Raw genomic sequence first — 18,028 nt, 5'->3', positions numbered from 1 at the left:
ACACACTAATGCCACCAGCACAACAAGGTTCATCGCAGCACAATTTGTCATTGCTAAAATATGGAACCAACCCAGATGCCCCTCAGTAGATGAATGGATCAGGAAAATGTGGTACATATACACAATGGAATTTTATGCCTCTATCAGAAATAATGACATTGCCCCATTCTTAAGAAAATGGAAAGACTTGGAAAAAATTATACTAAGTGAAGTGAGCCAGACCCAAAGAAACATGGACTCTATGGTTTCCCTCGTAGAGAATAATTAGCACAAATTTAGGCTAGTCACAGCAGAGGATCACAAGAGCCTAATAGCTATGCCCTTATGAACACATATGATGTTAAGTGAAATAAACTCCATGTTATGGAAATGACTGTTATATCACTGTTGTAATTACTTTCAACATGTCATTTGAAATGGTAGCTTCTTTTCTTGATGATCCTCTTATATTCCCTTCCTGTGGTTGTCCCTATCCTATCACTTGATCTCATCTGAGTACTCTGGATACTGTATATACTGGTATTAGAACTAGGGAAGTGAAAGGGAATATCAAAATTGAGAGACAATGGATAAAAAGACAAATGACTCCAAACACAATACTTGCAAAACTATTTGGTTTAAACCAACTGAACAACTCCCAGGGGAGAGGGAAATGGGGTAGGGGAAAGGGGGAATGAGGGAGGAGGTAACAAATAGTACAAGAAATATACCCATGGCCTAACTTATGAAACTACAACCCCTCAGTACATCACTTTGACAATAAATAAGTAATTTTTTTAAAGCTAGTTGTCCAACAAGGACTGTACCACCTACATCATCAACTTCAATGTGGCTAGCAGCCTTAACAAGTAGGAGACCAAGCACTGATAAGCTTCATTTGGCAACTGTCTGATCTTAGACAAATCCTCAGTCCTGGCCTCCAAAGTAGGAATCTTCCTCCAGGCTTTGGTTTGCTCATTCATCAGTTTGCTCATAAGCAACTTCAGGATAATTGACCTGCTGCTGAACATCAGAATATTCACCTGAACCCACCAGCAAGTCATATGATACAGGGATGTTGGTGGGATTATTATATTTTGCCACCTGGTCAAATCTTTCCATCCATTATGACTTCCATAACAGACAATCCTCCCTATTGAAGCAGGACTGAGCAATTGTCTTTCAATCCCTTGGGCACAATGCCTGTTGGTCCAAATCATATATCGGGGTTAAAGTAAAAGGAACAGTTGCCCCATGTTGAGTGGAAGTCTTGATTTCTTTCAATTCCTTAAAATTTACAATACCATACTGTCAGTTGCCTCTTTAGTGTAAGACAGGAAAAAGTTGGAAATCCCTCTTCCCCTTCTTTGAAGTCAATAGTCTTTTGGACTATAGACATAGGTGGAGGAGTTTGAATTAAGATAGGGTAATAATTTCTTTCTTCCTTTATCACAGGGAAGGTGGCTCTCACATGGCCAACCATAGGGTAGTGCCATGTCTTGAAGAATCTTTGCCTTCTTTATAGTGAATATCAAAAGATTCACACTTTTAACACTCTCACACTCAGATGGACAGCCTTCTCCCTCCTCATATGATACAGAGGAGGGTTATGTTTCTGCTCAGACAGTGATTTTATACAAACAATTCAATCTGGTGATTTGGACTCTCTAGAATCATGTTCCAAACAGAAAATATTTGAGGGGGGATAGCTTGTTTTTCTCTAATTTTTATCTGATTCTTTCATTCTTGGCCTGCCTTTTGCCATATGGCCAAGCCCACAGTTCCAGGGGCATAGATTCTCTATAAGCTCAAAAAATTCCTGTATCACCTTTGAACTAATCTTGCAGCCTTTTTGCCATAGAAGGACTTTGAGGGCCATGAGAAACAGTCTTTGTTTTGTTTTGCCCCTATGATAAGTCTCCTTTCTCGTTCCCACTACTGCACTTCGAGGTCCACTTTCCTGCCTACTTCTGTGCTTGAAACATCCTTCCAGTAATTGCCTGGGACCCTCCTTCAGGTGCAGTCCACCTGCAGCACCATGAGGGGCTTTGAGGGGCAGAGGCATGATAATGAAGGAGACAGAAAAGGCTGATGACACAATTCTGTTTATTCCACCTTCTATATTTGTCACATGCTTGCATAATGCTGCCCTAGGACCCACTGCACTGAGAAGTGCGGACAGTATACATCTTTGCTCATTCTATTTCAATCAATCTTTGTCTACCATGCTCCTTAAGATAAATCTCCAGGCCATAAAGGTGAAAGGAACACTTCTCTATTCAAAAGGTACACTTCTCTGTTCAAAAGTACTTGCAGCCCTGAGGGTTGGAGTCAAGGCTCACACCTTCACAGTTCCTTTCAGCTGTCCTGTGTTCTCTCTCTTGATGAGGCTTTCATAAACTAGCAGTGACCTGCTTCCTTGTGGCCTGGTTAGATTCAGATACCCGCTTGACATGGGAGTGTCCTGTTACCTAGAATCCCACTCTTAGGCCTGATTGTGGAAGATTGGAGGAAGTCGGGTAGAGTTGGGATTTATAGTTTGCTGGAGAAGGGATGAAGCAGTGTCCCAAGAGTCTTTTCCAAGGTATCCAAGCAAGGTTTAGGAAAAGAGTTTGAGTCTTTGCTTTCTTCAGATAGGATCTGTCCCTTTCAGGCAAAGATTTGGGCAAGGGAACTTTGGGTTGCCACAGAGAGGTGGTTACTAATGGAAAGAGTCCTCGATGGAATACTCACAGGTTTTGTGAGGTGGTGTTGAGCAGGCCAATGGAGGCCTGTTGAGGGGGTATCCTTCCGAGTGGCTGTAACAGTGTGCTATCAGTTGGGAGCCCACGCAGTACTCGTGTAACAGAGGGCCCATGGGCTTGTGGAATTTCAGTGGTGGTCCATGCGTGGCAGTAGGTTCAGCGGTGGCACTGATTCTTAGTCCGTGGGGGTTTTGGTGCAGGGGCTCAGTAGCATGGACTCTCTGTGGCAGTGGCAGCGGGGTCCCAGGTTCTTGGACACTCAGGGGTATTCTGAGGTGGTGATAGTAGTGGTAAATAGGGTCCACTTGCTAATTCTGGGATTCTTCCTGATTACCTTCCTTGGTTTCCACGGTCCAATGCTTCATGCTTTCTTTACATTTCTTTATTCTGTTTAAAGTTTGATTAATGGCCTTTCATGTCTGTTTTTCTAGGTCTACCCACATTGCCTGGGATGCTGTGGGTTCTGGAGCTATGGCTACACAGCTGCAGCTGTACAGCAAGAGTTTCCTCATTGTTTCTGTTTCCTTCTTTTGCCTTTCCTAAGGGAGAATTTTTTGTAACAGAATAATCCTGTTTAGAGTTTGAATGGTATGGATATTTTTTTTCACATTTTTATTATCAAACTGGTATACAGAGAGGTTACAGTTTCATACTTTAGGCATTGGATACATTTCTTGTACTGTTTGTTACCTTGTCCCTCTTACCCCCCTCTCCCCTCTCCCTTTACCTTTCCCCCCCTGAGGTGTTCAGTTCACTTACACCAAACAGTTTTGCAAGTATTTCTTTTGTAGTTGTCTTTTTTTACCCTGTGTCTCTCAATTTTGGTATTCCCTTTCAATTTCCTAGTTCCAATATCAGTATACATGGTTTCCAATATACTCAAATAAGATTACAGAGATAGTGTAGGTACAACCACAGGAAGGTGATACAAGAACATCATCAATAATAGAAGCTACAGATACAGATGGGACATTGAAAGTAGTTACAACTATGATATAACAATTGTCTCCATAACACGGAGTTAATTTCATTTAGCATCATCTTATGTGTTCATAAGTGTATAGCTATTGGCCTCTTGTGATGCTCTGCTATGACTTGTCTAAACCTGTACTAATTATTCCCAATAAGGGAGACCATAGAGTCCATGTTTCTTTGGATCTGGCTCACTTCACTTAGTATAATTTTTTCCAAGTCCTTCCATTTCCTTACAAATGGGACAATGTCATCCTTTCTGATAGAGACATAAAATTCCATTGTGTATATGTACCACATTTTCCTGATCCATTCGTCTACTGAGGGGCATCTGGATTGGTTCCAGATTCTAGCTATGACAAATTGTGCTGCGATGAACATTGTTGTGCTGGTGGCATTACTGTGATTTTGTTTGTGGTCTTTTGGATAGATACCCAAAAGTGGGGCTGCTGGGTCATAGGGGAGTTCTATATTTAGCCTTCTGAGGAATCTCCATTCTGCTTGCCAGAGTGGCTGAACCAGTTTACATTCCCACCAACAATGAAATAGGGTTCCCTTTTGTCCACATCCCCTCCAACAATTGTTATTGCTAGTTTTCTTGATATATGACATTCTTACTGGGGTGAGATGGAATCTCAATGTTGTTTTGATTTGCATTTCTTTTATGGCCAGTGATGTAGAGCACTTTTTCATATGTCTCTGGCCATTCTCATTTCCTCATCAGAGAAGTCTCTTTCTAAGTCTTTAGCCCACTTGATGAGGGAGCTATTGGTTCTTTGCGGTTTTGTTTTGGAAGAAGGTAATTTTTTTTAGTTCTGCATATATTTTAGAGATGAGGCCTTTGCCTTGTCTTTCTTTATCCTAAATACTTTCCACCATCCAATCCCTTTTTATGGCTGATGGTGGAGAGAGGAAGAGTCAAAGTTTTTCACAGGAGAATAATTTCTTAGGAGAATCAAGAACTTTCACTGGTAATTACAGTTATTTGTGCGTACAGTATAGCTATGGAAAAATAAATACATATTGAAATAATAGGAGTTAGTAGCTTCACATAATTTGCCAAATTTTGAATAAAAGTACTTCTAGCCTATTATTAAGGACAATATGACTAATACTCTATTCATTTTATTCCCATGGAGAAATTCTATGACCTAAAATCGAAGATGTCTCAGGCATGTTAGAGAAAGTTGTAAATCAGGAACAGCCTCACAGGTAATGGGCAGCTTTTTTACACATAGCATTCAATTCCAGCCTGCTCAGTACCAAACTTGCACCTGGCATGTGGGATACTAACAGGCAAAGGTCAAGTCTCCTAGCAAAGCCAGTAGCTGTGGACCTTCTACAGGCTGGCCTATTTTGCATCCCTATATGTGATAGAATGACCACTCCCACCTTTTAATGGAGTTCCAGTCCTGTCTTCCCTCTTACCTGCTTCAGCAGTTGGGTTGTCTGCTTGGGTATGAACTTCTACAACTACTGTCAGCACTAGGGGAGGGGAGGAGTTCACTTCAGTTTTTCTCCACGCTTTATACTGTAGTGCTTGTGCTGTAATTGGTGTAAAAATACTGGGAACATGTCATCTGCTATCCTACCACCTGGCTAATGGGACATAATGTGAACATTCAGAGCAACTGGTCCTCCCCAGGGTACCCTGCTCATTGCTGCTTTTCTGGCTGTGCACTGGCCCTAGTAGACTGAAAATCTTTAGTATAATATCAAGCATGGATTGTCAGCCAATACTTGAGCCAAAGGAGAGCCCAATTCCATCCTCACTACTCTGCCAAGAGCCATTTATATGGAACAGCTGTGAGGAAGAAGTCAGCTGCCTGTATTAGGAAGGCAACATCAAAGGTGCTCAAGCAATGTAACACGAGGAAACACAAGGAAAAAGAAGATAGATGGGCCACTCAGGGATTAGCTTCTGGTTCCCAAGCAGAAACCAGAGCCCAGGCCATCTGCATTCAAGCTGGTAGCTGCAAATAGAACTGCTTGGCCTTTTGTGCCCAACAAGGCCATTCATCTTGAGGAAGAAGGAAGTGTGCTTCAGCTTGCCAGAAGTCCTTATAGTTGCCTGCCTCTCAAGCAACATAAGCAAAGCTGCATCATGTCCTGATGTAGAAGCATCAGCTGGAGGGGTAGAAGCAGATGCAGATGTACCTAAAGGGCAGGGCTCCACATCACCTCCCAAGAATACCCAGGAGCCAGTTTATAGGGAGATTCCCCTGGCTCCTAAGAGTCAGGGATTTCCCTGAGGACCCTGCTGTAAAGGCCCCAGATCTCTGCTATAACAAAACATACTGAGCTACTAGGTGATTCCTCAACTTCAGTGAATAAGCTATACCTATCCAGGTATCCCCACTTCTCCCTCCATAGAACCCATAATGAAAAGAAGAGGCTGATAGAAAATCCTGTCCTTTAGTCTTCAAGAATAGTCCTGCCTTATATCTAAACCTGATTTGCAGGAACAGCGGTTGACTTCTCTCACTTTTCCTCCTACTGGGACTACATACTTGATGTTTACTGCTATTTTATATGATAATACTTGGCTTATATCACCTGCTAGCCTTGACTCTGCCACGCTACTCCTCCCTCATTCATGTACCTTCCCTCTAGCACAGTTGAATCTCCTGGGTTTCCTATTTTGCAAACATAAAAATTTGTTAGCCATTTGTATGGATATTTTATTTCTACTTGTATATGAATAGTTTTATATGTATAGTTTATATTGATAGATTATGTATATGTATATTTATTTATATTATAGATAGTTATACATACCTGTATATAAATATAGTACATAAATACCTTGATGGTGTCAAACCCTGATTCATTTAACCATCAGACTTGTAGGAAGATTGCATACTCTAACTTCTGTGTGTTCAAATATTAGTTTTATTTTATAGGAAGACATTTTTATTGTGTCTTCATAATTATTGTAGATCTGTACCTTGTTGATTCCATACATTAGCTGTGTCCCATAGCAGCCCACTTCTGCCTCATACAAAGACTTAATTTGGAGAAAGATTGCTTCCTCAAAATTTCCAGTGTATTTTGTAAAGTATTGCTACTTATTTTATGACAATATGTTGTTCTTAGTATATTCATAATTGTTATATAGGAAAACTTGGTTGGGAACCCCAACCTTACCCATACCATCCAATTCCAGCCTGTTGTACTTGACTCACCATTCTCAAGTACTCTTTTACTGGTGTTTGGTAGAATTTTGTCTTCTCCTTTCTAGGGATCTATACTGCTTAAGTGTTCACTTAAATTTACTGTATTTTATTTAATACACTTGTGTTGTTTTGCATAGTACCCATTATTTTTACTTATAAGTTGATGACTTACTCTAACTTCACTATATAAAGGAAAACTGTGTATCCTTTCTCTATCTGGGCCTCACTTGCTTCACTTCACATAATTTTTAAGGTCTTGTATTCTCTGTGATCTGAGCAGTGTCAGCTGGTTTAGGACACTTCAATGCCTAGAATTGCCTCTCCAAGAGAGGCTATGTCTTTGTGCTCATGAAATCAATTGTGTGTGTATGCATAATGTAGCTTGTGGGCATGTAGGTGGAAGGGAAAGCTGTTGTTCAGGGGTCTCCTGGAATGCATGTAGTTGTTGGTACATGTGGGCATCCTTGTGCCCATGTGGGTCCCGGTGTGTGGTACCTGTGTGTCTGCTGTTGCACATAGGCCTCCTTGTTCTCCTGCCATGTGTGTGGGTTTCTAGTTTCACATACCCTGCTAGACCACATATCAACTACAGCACCCTAGCATCTTACTGTGAATGTGCTAGATAAAAGCCATTTTTGGACTGTGCCAGAGATTCTTAGTGCATGTATGCCTGCTGATACTCCTTGGCCCTTGGTTCATATTAGCTAGCTAATATTCACCAGCCTGCTACTTCACATATCCCTACTCTCAAGTGCTAGAGGGCATCCAGGTGCACATGCTAGAGCTTGAGGTACCATTGGTGACCATTCTAGTGCACATTCCCCTACTGGTGGACATGCTACAACTTGTGTGCCTTTGGTGTGTCTTGGCTTTCTAGGTTGTGTGTCCATTTTGGTACATGTATGCATGCATGTGTTGGTACTTATGGGCCTCCTAGTGCATTCAGGCATGCTGGTGAGTGTGGACATCCTGGTGTACACCAGCATGCTCATGTGCATGTGCATGCTGGCGGGATTTCTTTTCTGGTGCAAATGGGTTCCCATCTGATTTATTTCTTGTATCTTTTTACTCTGTGTGTATGTATTTGTTGTTGGTGCAGCCTTGTTTATTTTTTTGCACAGAAGTTTTGAATTCAAGTTGCCCCCTTGTTGTTCCACTGTCTACAGAAAAGTTTCTTGGCCTTCCCAACACTGCAGGGCACAGGATCTCACACATCCCACACCTCAGAGGATTGGCCTACATTCCATGGGCTTCCTTTCTAGGTGTGCTTGTGTCATTGTGTACATGGGCCTGCTGGAGCACATAGATATACTGATGCACATGGACATGCATACTGTGGGCAGACTGGTGTATATGCACTTCAAGCTGTACATGAGCTGATTGGTGCAAGTGAGCCTGTTAGCACTCATGGAGCCCATCTTCCTGCTCAGGCTCATGGACCTCTGTGAACCTGTTGATGCATAGTGCCTGTATGTATCTGTGCCTATGCTGGGAAGCATGGGAATCCTGTTGTACAAGTACCAAGTAAAGACCAGGTGCCCACTAGGATACATTAGACCTCTGGTTTGCATGCTCTTGCTGATTCATTTTGGAATGTTCATATGGATGATCTACATGGCATAGGACCCTTGGTGCATGTGACCCTACTGGTCTGTATCCTGTTTAATCTAGACCTTCTTGTATGTATTTGTGGTCCACTGCATGGTATTTGTCTGGTGGTACACATGCTTGTCCCACTGGGTGTGATGGTGAACATGGGCCTAGAGTGCATACACTTACTCATGCGCTAATGATGAACCTGCTGGTGCATTGGATCCTTAAGGTGCATGAGCACATGCTGGTATCCATAGGCCTGTCTGTACATGCAGGGATACTTCTTGTGTGGGCATCCTGGTGGATGCATTGGTGGCTTGGTGTGAATGTAGTTTCTGGGGATAGTAGACATCCATCTTGTATTTTAGTTATATTACCCTTTAATTTATATTTGTATTTAGTTACTGGAGCAGGCCAGTTGTCTTTTTGCTTAGGATTGAGGCACTAATAGTCACATTCAAACCCACACTATTCTGTGTGTCTGGAGAGTAGAGGCCAGAATTCCAAAGCACCAATGAGCAGAGTCCAACAAATTTTGCCGGGCACTCTCTTGACCTAAAAAGTTTTCACTTCTTTTCTAATTGTGTGCAGGCCATTGTGTGTGTGGTAGAGCTGGTATGCCTACATGTTCTATGTGCTCATGCTCGCATATGTGCATGAGCATTCATGAAAGGCTGTGCTCGTTCTCCCGAACATTCAGACAGAGGCAGCAGCTGGTGCATATAGGGCACCTCTGTGCATGCTTTGACTGGTAGGGTATTTCCTGAGTAGGAAGCATGTGATTCCTGGTGCATGTGTACCAGCCAGGCCTCTTTCTGTGTACATGCCTATTAATCCTGTGCTTCTGGTGCATGGGAGTCACCTGTTTTGCATGCTCCCTCTTGAGTCCTTGGGTCTGCTGTTGCTTGTGAGCCTTCTAATGTGCATGTTCCTGCTTAAGCACATAGTTCTCTTGTTGAACAGATGTCATGTGTGGTTTTGAGCCTGCTGTCTTCCATATATTTCTGGAGCTGAGCACCTGCTGGTACAACTCAGCCTACTGCTGAGCATGTGCATTGTGGTACATATGCCAATTCATTTAGACAGGCCCATGTTGATGCACAAAATGATTGATGGCCCTGCACATCTTAGCTCACACGAGATTGCTGGGACAGAAGTGCCTTGCTGGGACAGAAGTGCCTTGGTGCGCATGTCCTCCTGGTGTTCACACAAGCCTTATAGTTAGTATGTGCTTCCTGGTCCACATGAGTTTCCTAGGGGTGTGGGCCTTCTGGTGTCTATGTACTGGGGCTCCTGGATTTGATGGTACATTTCAGCCTCGTGGTTCATACCCGCATGCTGGCATGAATAATCAAGCTTATGGAAGTGGGCCTTATTGTGCATGTGGATTTGCAGCAGATATTTTATTTTGTGCATGTAATAGAGCATTCCACTCTACTTTTGTTGCAGCATGGGGTATTCTGTTTTCTCTTACTCTCCATTATGTTCCTCACATATCCAGAGGGAAGGGGCTGGGCTTGGACAACAAAGGACAGAGGATCCCATCTGCCTTGCATCCTGCATGTGCCCTGCATACCACACCCTCGATTTTTGTCCTGAAATCTTCTCTGGAGCCCTGCAAGTTTCTTGTATGGTGTCATTCATGATTTCAGGAGATATTTCCTCAATAGAAATTGGTGATCTCACAGCCACAAGACTCTGGAATATCTATCACATTGCACTCTTTTATAGGCAGCAACATAAATGTCACCTGCACAGCTACCTGGGCATGCTGAAAATGAAGCCACTACCCTAGGTATGCAAATTCTGCCCACTAAGGATAAGTCAGTCCAACTGAAAATTGCACATAGACAACTACCTGGACACCCATCTGGCTATATACCTGGGCACATATAAGGCCATATTTCAATTTTTGGACAGAATATGCTCCTCTGCACAGTCAAGGTTCACCAAGTGATGCTATTTGTGGGACAGCCCCCAGGGCCATTACCTGAATAGCTACCTGGGCATAAGGCAGACCCAACTAGGACAATCCAGACAAAGGCAATGTTTGCTATGGCTCAGTCATCACATCCTCAGAATAGTGGACTCATCTCCCTAAACCTTGATGGGATGCTGCCCTGTGTCACATAATTACTTGGTGCATTCCAAAGCCCCATTTCTAGACTCAGAGCTCTCCTGTGTTGCTAACTCTCTGGCTGCACCTATAGTCTGGCAACCTGGCCATCTCTACCATTACATGAGGCAAAGAAAGCAGGTCACTCAGTACCAGCCTCAGTGTCTGAATACTGAGAGAATCCAAATACTTTATTTTGGCTCTCCAACGGATACTTCACAGGCACCCCTGTGTAGAATCTAACCCAGATCCATTAGTAAGGAGACTGTGTTGAAGTCCCTCTGCTAATGTAACAAGGCCAAAGGGGAGATGGCTGGGCCTTTCTGATTTGAGCTGCTAGTATCTGGCTGAAGAGATGTCTTGCCCATTGTGTCCTGTCCTTGGTGACACATGAGAAGAGTCACAAATGAAGTATTCTATAGCCTGAAGCCCAGTGAAGACTTGGTGGATGCTAATTCATCCAGCTTCTTTCAGTGCCTACTGAGGACCCAATACTGTCAAGAAATGTGCTATGCCATGTGTATTCAGCCCTGGGACAATCAGCAGGATGAAAAAGCAAGTGTAGTCCAGCCTGACACCATTACAGTCTGGCTAGACACCTGTCCAACCATGGGCAAAGACAAACCAGGTTCTGTATTGGATAATAACACAACACCTGGAAAGCCAGCAGCAGATGGAGCTATACCTTCATCTTCCAGATCTTCGTTACCAAGGAGCCACTTTCCAAGGGAACCCTCAGTTTGCTGACCTTCCTAAGAGTCAGGGTCTTCCTTGAACCCTCCATTTCAGCATTTCTGATACATGCTGTGCCATCAAAGATGACACTGAACCACCAGGTGAATTCCCATGCCTTCAATGGACAGGTATACCAGCATCTAGACACCCCCTACATCTTGTAGTTAAGTTCCCACCAACAAATTCTTGTCCTGCATCTTCCAGAATAGTCCTTCATCATCTGTGGACCAGACTTGCATGAACATAGGCATCCCTCAATCCAGTTCCTCTTCAGGGATATATATTTGGTGTTTGTTGTGATTTTACTTGATACACTTTCTCATGTGACCTGATAGAACTTTGACCTGCCAGCCTCCTCTTCCTTCTTATTGATTTGTTCTTTCATTTGAAACTTTCTTACTAATTCTAGGTAGATTGTTACTGCATGACTTTTTGCATCAAACACAATCCTTGATGCTGCAAACAAACTACTGCCTTATTCAACCATTTGACTTTAAAGCAGCCCAACAGCCCTGCTCACATCAGTTACCCCCTTGCTAATCGCTATATAAGCTGCTGTGTAAAAATAAAATTTGAGACCTTGATCAGAATCCTGTCTTGGTCTCCTTTCTTCTGTCTGGTTTGTCTCTCATTCAGGTCAATTCCCCCTCGGGCTCCTGTTGACAAACCCTGTGGGCTGGGGAACACATGGACCAGCATGCAGCATGTCTGCACGTACCAGCAGGTTTTAAGGCACCAGCATGCTCATGCACACCAAAGGCCCCGATGTGCCAGCGGGCACAACAGTTGGCTTAGGATTAGGTGCACCCAGACAGGCTTCTATTTACCAGTACATGCAGGCACATGCACACCCTGAACCAAGTGCACATATACATGAGACCCATATTTACCAGTATGTGTTCTCACAGTGGCACATGCACCAACACACACACACACACACACACACAATCTGGCACATGCACATCATGAGGCCAAATAGAACCAGCAGGGATGCATGTGAAACAGAGGCCTTGTACACATTATTAGGGATTAGGTCTTTATTTAGCACCTGCACCATAGGATGCCCATGCCTCCAAGAAGGCCTACATGCAACAGAATGTAACTATGCCGTAGCAAGTGCCCAGACTCCAGGAGGACCATGAGCCAGGCTCCAGGTGGCATGTGGGTGCCAGGAGGATTTAAATCATAGCCAATTTAATTATCTACCAACCTTAGTCATGTGCTGTGTCAGTGACACAGGCAGACAAGCACACAGGCAGACAGGCACTGAGTTTGCTTTGAGAAGTCAGGTTACTCACTGCAGAGGAGATAAATATAGTTAATCTTAGTTAAGAAAATCATAAGCGAGGTTGGTTAGCCTTAACAGAGAACCTGGGTGGGGTGTGTGCAGAATCCCCTTTTTAAAGATATGGGTAGAGAGAGGGAGAGAGAAAGAGAGAGAGAGAGAGAACACCTGCACATAGGTAGGCTTCACTTGCTAGAGCACATGTAGAAGTATCTATAGGTCCTATAAAAGATCAAGGTCCAATGTCCCATGGAGGGATCCAATTTGCTTCCGTTAGCATATAAAATTATGAGGCTTAAGGTTAGGAAGAAGCTTTAAAGGCTCCAAATTATAGAAAAGACAGCCTAAAGGAGACTCCTGAGGAATTTAAAAACAAGGCCCATCCCTTGATAAGTGTGAGGAAGTTGACACTAGAGCTTTCATGGAAATCCCCAGAGGAACTCCTGTCAACTGACTGAGGGAATAAGCAGTAAGAGGGGATATCACTCAATTACTGGGACTTGAACATGTTCAGTAGCAACACAACTGTTGGATCCCTGGCCTATGCTTACTGGCATATGGCCTTGGCCTACTGGGCTGGACTTGGAACTCAGCACCAAGCTTTTCCCACTATTGGAGACTGAGTCTCCATGAAGAAAATCCAAGCCCTGAAATGTCACTAGAAATAGTATGTGGCTGGGGCAGAACCAGAGAATTGTGGCAGCAGCATTTTGATGACACATCTGGGGGCCAAAGATAGTATAGTTTTCCTGGGACTTGACGATTGTGGCCAGGCCTGACTTGGGGGAAAGGACAGAGGACCTAGGATGGAGGAGTCAACCAAAAATAGGAATTGATATGCTAACATGCTCTACCTTGTGAGTCTGGCCTCCACATTGTAGACCTTAGAAATATGCCACAGCATGGGTTTATCAATGCAGTTTCCAGAGAAAAACTAAACAGTATTGTAACACCAACACACACACACACACACACACACACACACACACACACACACGCACTGAGAGAGAGAGAGAGGGAGGGAGAAAAGGACTACAGAATGTAAAATGAGATGTAAGCCCACTTGAATCAGAACGATTATCCCATAACCATGCACATGCACAGCAGCACACCGATACACACCAGGAGGTCCATACTCATCAGTATACATGCATGCACCAGCAGGCCTACAGGCACTGGCATACAAACACACACATTAAAAGGCTTGAATATAGGGCTGGGGATATAGCCTAGTGGCAAGAGTGCCTGCCTCGGATACACGAGGCCCTAGGTTCGATTCCCCAGCACCACATATACAGAAAACGGCCAGAAGTGGCGCTGTGGCTCAAGTGGCAGAGTGCTAGCGTTGAGCGGGAAGAAGCCAGGGGCAGTGCTCAGGCCCTGAGTCCAAGGCCCAGGACTGGCCAAAAAAAAAAAAAAAAGGCTTGAATATAGACAGGTGCACCAATAGTTTAAGGTATAGATAGGTGCACAAGTACCAGGAGGCCCATGTTTACCATCAGGTTCACCAGTAGGGATGTGTGTACCAGCATGTACACATGCACTATGCAACAGAATGCACATGTGCAGCCCAAGACCCACATTTATCAAAATGCATAATACTAGGGATAGGCACACCAAAAGCCCTATGTGTACCGGCTGCAGCATGCACACCAAGAGTTCAAGGTGAATTAGCAGTCACATGTGCACCAGGAACAGGAATACTATCACATACACCAAGAGGCCAGTGAGCACCAGGAGTCCAGTGTGTACCAGCACAGACACTAATGGGCTCAGGCATGCTAAGAGGCCTGTATCAGCTGGCACATGCATAAAAAGGACCAAGCTAAACCAGCAGGCATAAGTGCATCATGAGGCTCAGGCATAGGAATAGGCGCACAGTGCTTTGTATTTTACCTAGATACCTTGTCCAGGTTGGTAGAGGCTTAACATTCTATAACAGAGACAGTCTCTATAGTAGTAAAAATGGAAGATAGTCCATGGTTGATATTGCCCCAATTTGGCTTACACACCTCTATGGGATCTGATAAAGGCTCAAATATAAATTGGAAGTACAATGTGCTTACAGGCCCTAAAGTTCTGACCAAGTAAGAACATTCAGTAGGACTCTAAAAGAAACTATATGTGTGTGTGTGTGTGTGTGTGTGTGTGTGTGTGTGTGTGTATTTTTTAAACTGGCACAAAATAGACAACTCTGCTCCCCCTTACTTTCTTGAGGATGAGGTATGCACCATATAAGGAAGGGGTTTCAACATTAAAAAATCATGTATGATAGATAACCTCCCACCCTTCTTAGATTTCAGGAGAAATTAAAATTAGACCTCCATAACAAATGCTTTGCCTACATACCTACAGGCTTTGCAGTCTACCTATCAATCTATCCTCAAGGGGGTTGTTCATGTGCTGCCAGTTGCTTCCTCTAGTCATGTATATTCCTTCCATCCCAGAGATTCAATGTAGCTCAAAAATTTGCTGCCCAGGGACATAGTCTAACCTGGAAGGGACCATACACTATCATCTTGATCACCCCCGTGGCACTAAAGGTCAAAGGTCAAAGGCATTCCAACATGCTACATCATTTCCAGCTCAAGAAAAAGAAACAGAATGAAAATTGCAGGGCTCTCAAGAACCCTTAAAGCTAAGACTTTTGCATATCTAATTACTCTTTTGGGGACTTCACTAGTATCTGGTAATCCCATAAGCCAGTAATAGAAAAACTGAGAAATGACATTACTGGGGAGTTCTTTAAATACTCAAAGCCAGGGTAAAACAGTGACCTTAAATAAAGACTTATGCTACCTTTTCTGAGACATCATCTTGACAGCATCTGGAAAGGTTGGAAAAGAGGTTTAAATAGATGGAAATAGAGGGAATGTGCTTGTTACTAATAAAAGTTATATATATACGAAAATTACAATAAAATGAAATTACATATTGTATAAGATATATATGTCAAGATACAAAACTATCAGTCACACATATTTCATATATTTCTTCCCATGCTGGGTATGTAAAACATTCAATTCCATTGAGGGGAACCATGAATATGGAGACATCAATCTAAGTTTTAGACAGACCTCGACCTCTTCCTCCTGGGTCCTTGAAATCTAGGAGAGGTTAGACCCTAGTTGGGATATGTCAGTATCAATTAGGACTTGATTACTGTCACTTGACTGCTCTTCCACTACACTTCAGTTTTCAATAATACAATTGTAGTTAATTATAGATTTACAGCATTTTATAAAGTACTAAACATACTTGTTTTGTCTGTATAAATGGGGTAATCAGTTGTGCCTCCTCCCTTATGTGAAAACATGCCTCCACTCTAAATTCCAGAGTATAGTCTACCCTTCATCTTCCTAATTCCTGTAGAAGAGAGTCCAATCTGTGTATCAGTACTACTGAGACTGAGAGTTCTCATGTCAATGGCAGTTGGATCTGAGGCACATGTAAAAGGGGACACAAACCTGTGAAAGTATTCACTTAGCCACTTATAATGGCCACTTAAAAAATCTGTCACTTGAGGGCCTGGGGATATAGCCTAGTGGCAAGAGTGCCTGCCTCGGATACACGAGGCCCTGGGTTCGATTCCCCAGCACCTCATATACAGAAAACGGCCAGAAGCAGCGCTGTGGCTCAAGTGGCAGAGTGCTAGCCTTGAGCGGGAAGAAGCCAGGCACAGTGCTCAGGCCCTGGGTTCAAGGCCCAGGACTGGCCAAAAAAAAAAAAAAAAAAAATCTGTCACTTGAGAGCCAAGTAGATTATTTAGCTAAAATGGTCCTGCAGAATTGAAATGGCCTGAATCTTCTCTTTCTCCAACAAGGGAGTCTATAGCTGGTTGTGGTAAAAAGTTGTTATTTTCATGCAAACAATTCAGAGGTCATAGGAATTCTCTAACTATGCTGTGAAAAAATATGGAACTAAACAGGAAAACGAATTGGTAAGGGAAAGGATGCTTCCAAAGTTGATTTCATTGGTCATCTTACATAACTTACACACATCTGGGCCATCCTAGATCAACGTGCTCTATTACTATTGGCCATTATAAGTGGGAAGCATAAAAGCTGAACTAAATTGGATTATTGGAGCCTAAATTGGGAAGTCTATCACCATGTTTAGCCACCAGTATTTCAGGATGACAATAAAGACTCATAATGTGCCTTAATTTTGGCATCTTGTGATTTCTTGCTGATTCTAATACAAAACGGAGACATTCCTATTAGTTCAAACACACAGCTTTTATGAAGTGTGCAATTGTCGTTGTTTATCAACTGTAAATTCATAGATAAAGAGTTTTGTAACGCCTATATGCCCTGATTACTGCAGCTTAAATTACAGTAAGTCTGGGATGGCAGGCTTTGTTTCTTCACTGTCTTGCAGCGGAGATGCTTCTCTGTGATCCTTCCTCACCCTAGGTGAGGCTGCTTCTCCCTTGGAAGAGCTGCTTCTCTCTTGGTGAAAGTTCTCCCTCCTAGGAGGAGCGCCTTCATCATAGGTACATTTGTGTATGCCACAAAAGCGGCATGATGCAAAGATGACAGGTTACTTTACCATTCTCAAACCTTAATGCTGATCTTGGCATCTTGATGGAGGAAAATGGCAGAGGAGCAGCAGAACCCTATTTAAGCTCTCCCTAAAAACCCAGTTTTACTATTCTAGAGAAAGTTCCACACCTAGAAACCTATATCAAGTAAGTCATAATAGTATAGAGATTCTGGCCAAGAAGGAAAAATCTAGGCAGCAGGCTTTATGAAAGAGATTTGAGTTCCTGGGGGCTTCCCACCACCACTCTGGTTGAGTGGTGATAAGGAGAGAAATCCTTCAGATTGGTGGCAGAGAGACACGGATATCAGAAAGATTGTGGATGGTCTGTAAATCCAGAAAAAGCATGAATACCCCCTCAAAAGACATTCTCTCTTGCCACAGAACAACACTGAAAAGTTAGCCCTTTGCCTACCACCTGAGAAAAAAATTCCATCTTTGACTCTGGCATAGACCTGATCAGAGCAGATAGGACATAAATCAGGGCAGGAAAAGCAAGGAGGAAGGATCCATCTTTGAAAGGGGCAAAGGAATCTGAGGAATAAAGGCCAATACGGACCAGGGGAAGCTCTCCCCACCAGATGGGAGAATTTTCCCCTGGGTGAATAGTTTCAGACTGAGATAAATACAGCTAGAGACCACTCCACACCACTGCCAATCTGCACGAGGTTTAAAAAATCAAACAAAAAGCAGATAGCAGTTCTTGGCTGAATGAAAGTCACCTCAGCATAAAGACTGGAAGAAACCACGGCTGACAGACCAGCGTTCTCTCTTACAGAGGTCATTCAACTCTTACCTGAAAGCTTCAGGGACCACACAGCACTAGAAATAAACTAGCTTGGGAGGAGGGTCAGAGCAGAGCTGGTGACTGCAAACTGTAATTCGC

The 18,028-nt window shown here is 43.2% G+C and overlaps 1 pseudogene; it reads right to left on the bottom strand.

The window, feature by feature from the left end:
• Positions 1 to 954: 954 nt before the first annotated feature.
• LOC125344566 overlaps positions 955 to 18,028 on the bottom strand; it is a 39,431-nt pseudogene continuing 22,357 nt past the window's right edge.

The sequence above is a fragment of the Perognathus longimembris genome, unplaced genomic scaffold (assembly GCF_023159225.1).
Source record: "Perognathus longimembris pacificus isolate PPM17 unplaced genomic scaffold, ASM2315922v1 HiC_scaffold_156, whole genome shotgun sequence".
NCBI lineage: Eukaryota > Metazoa > Chordata > Mammalia > Rodentia > Heteromyidae > Perognathus > Perognathus longimembris.
This window is presented reverse-complemented; position numbering and strand designations above follow the sequence as displayed.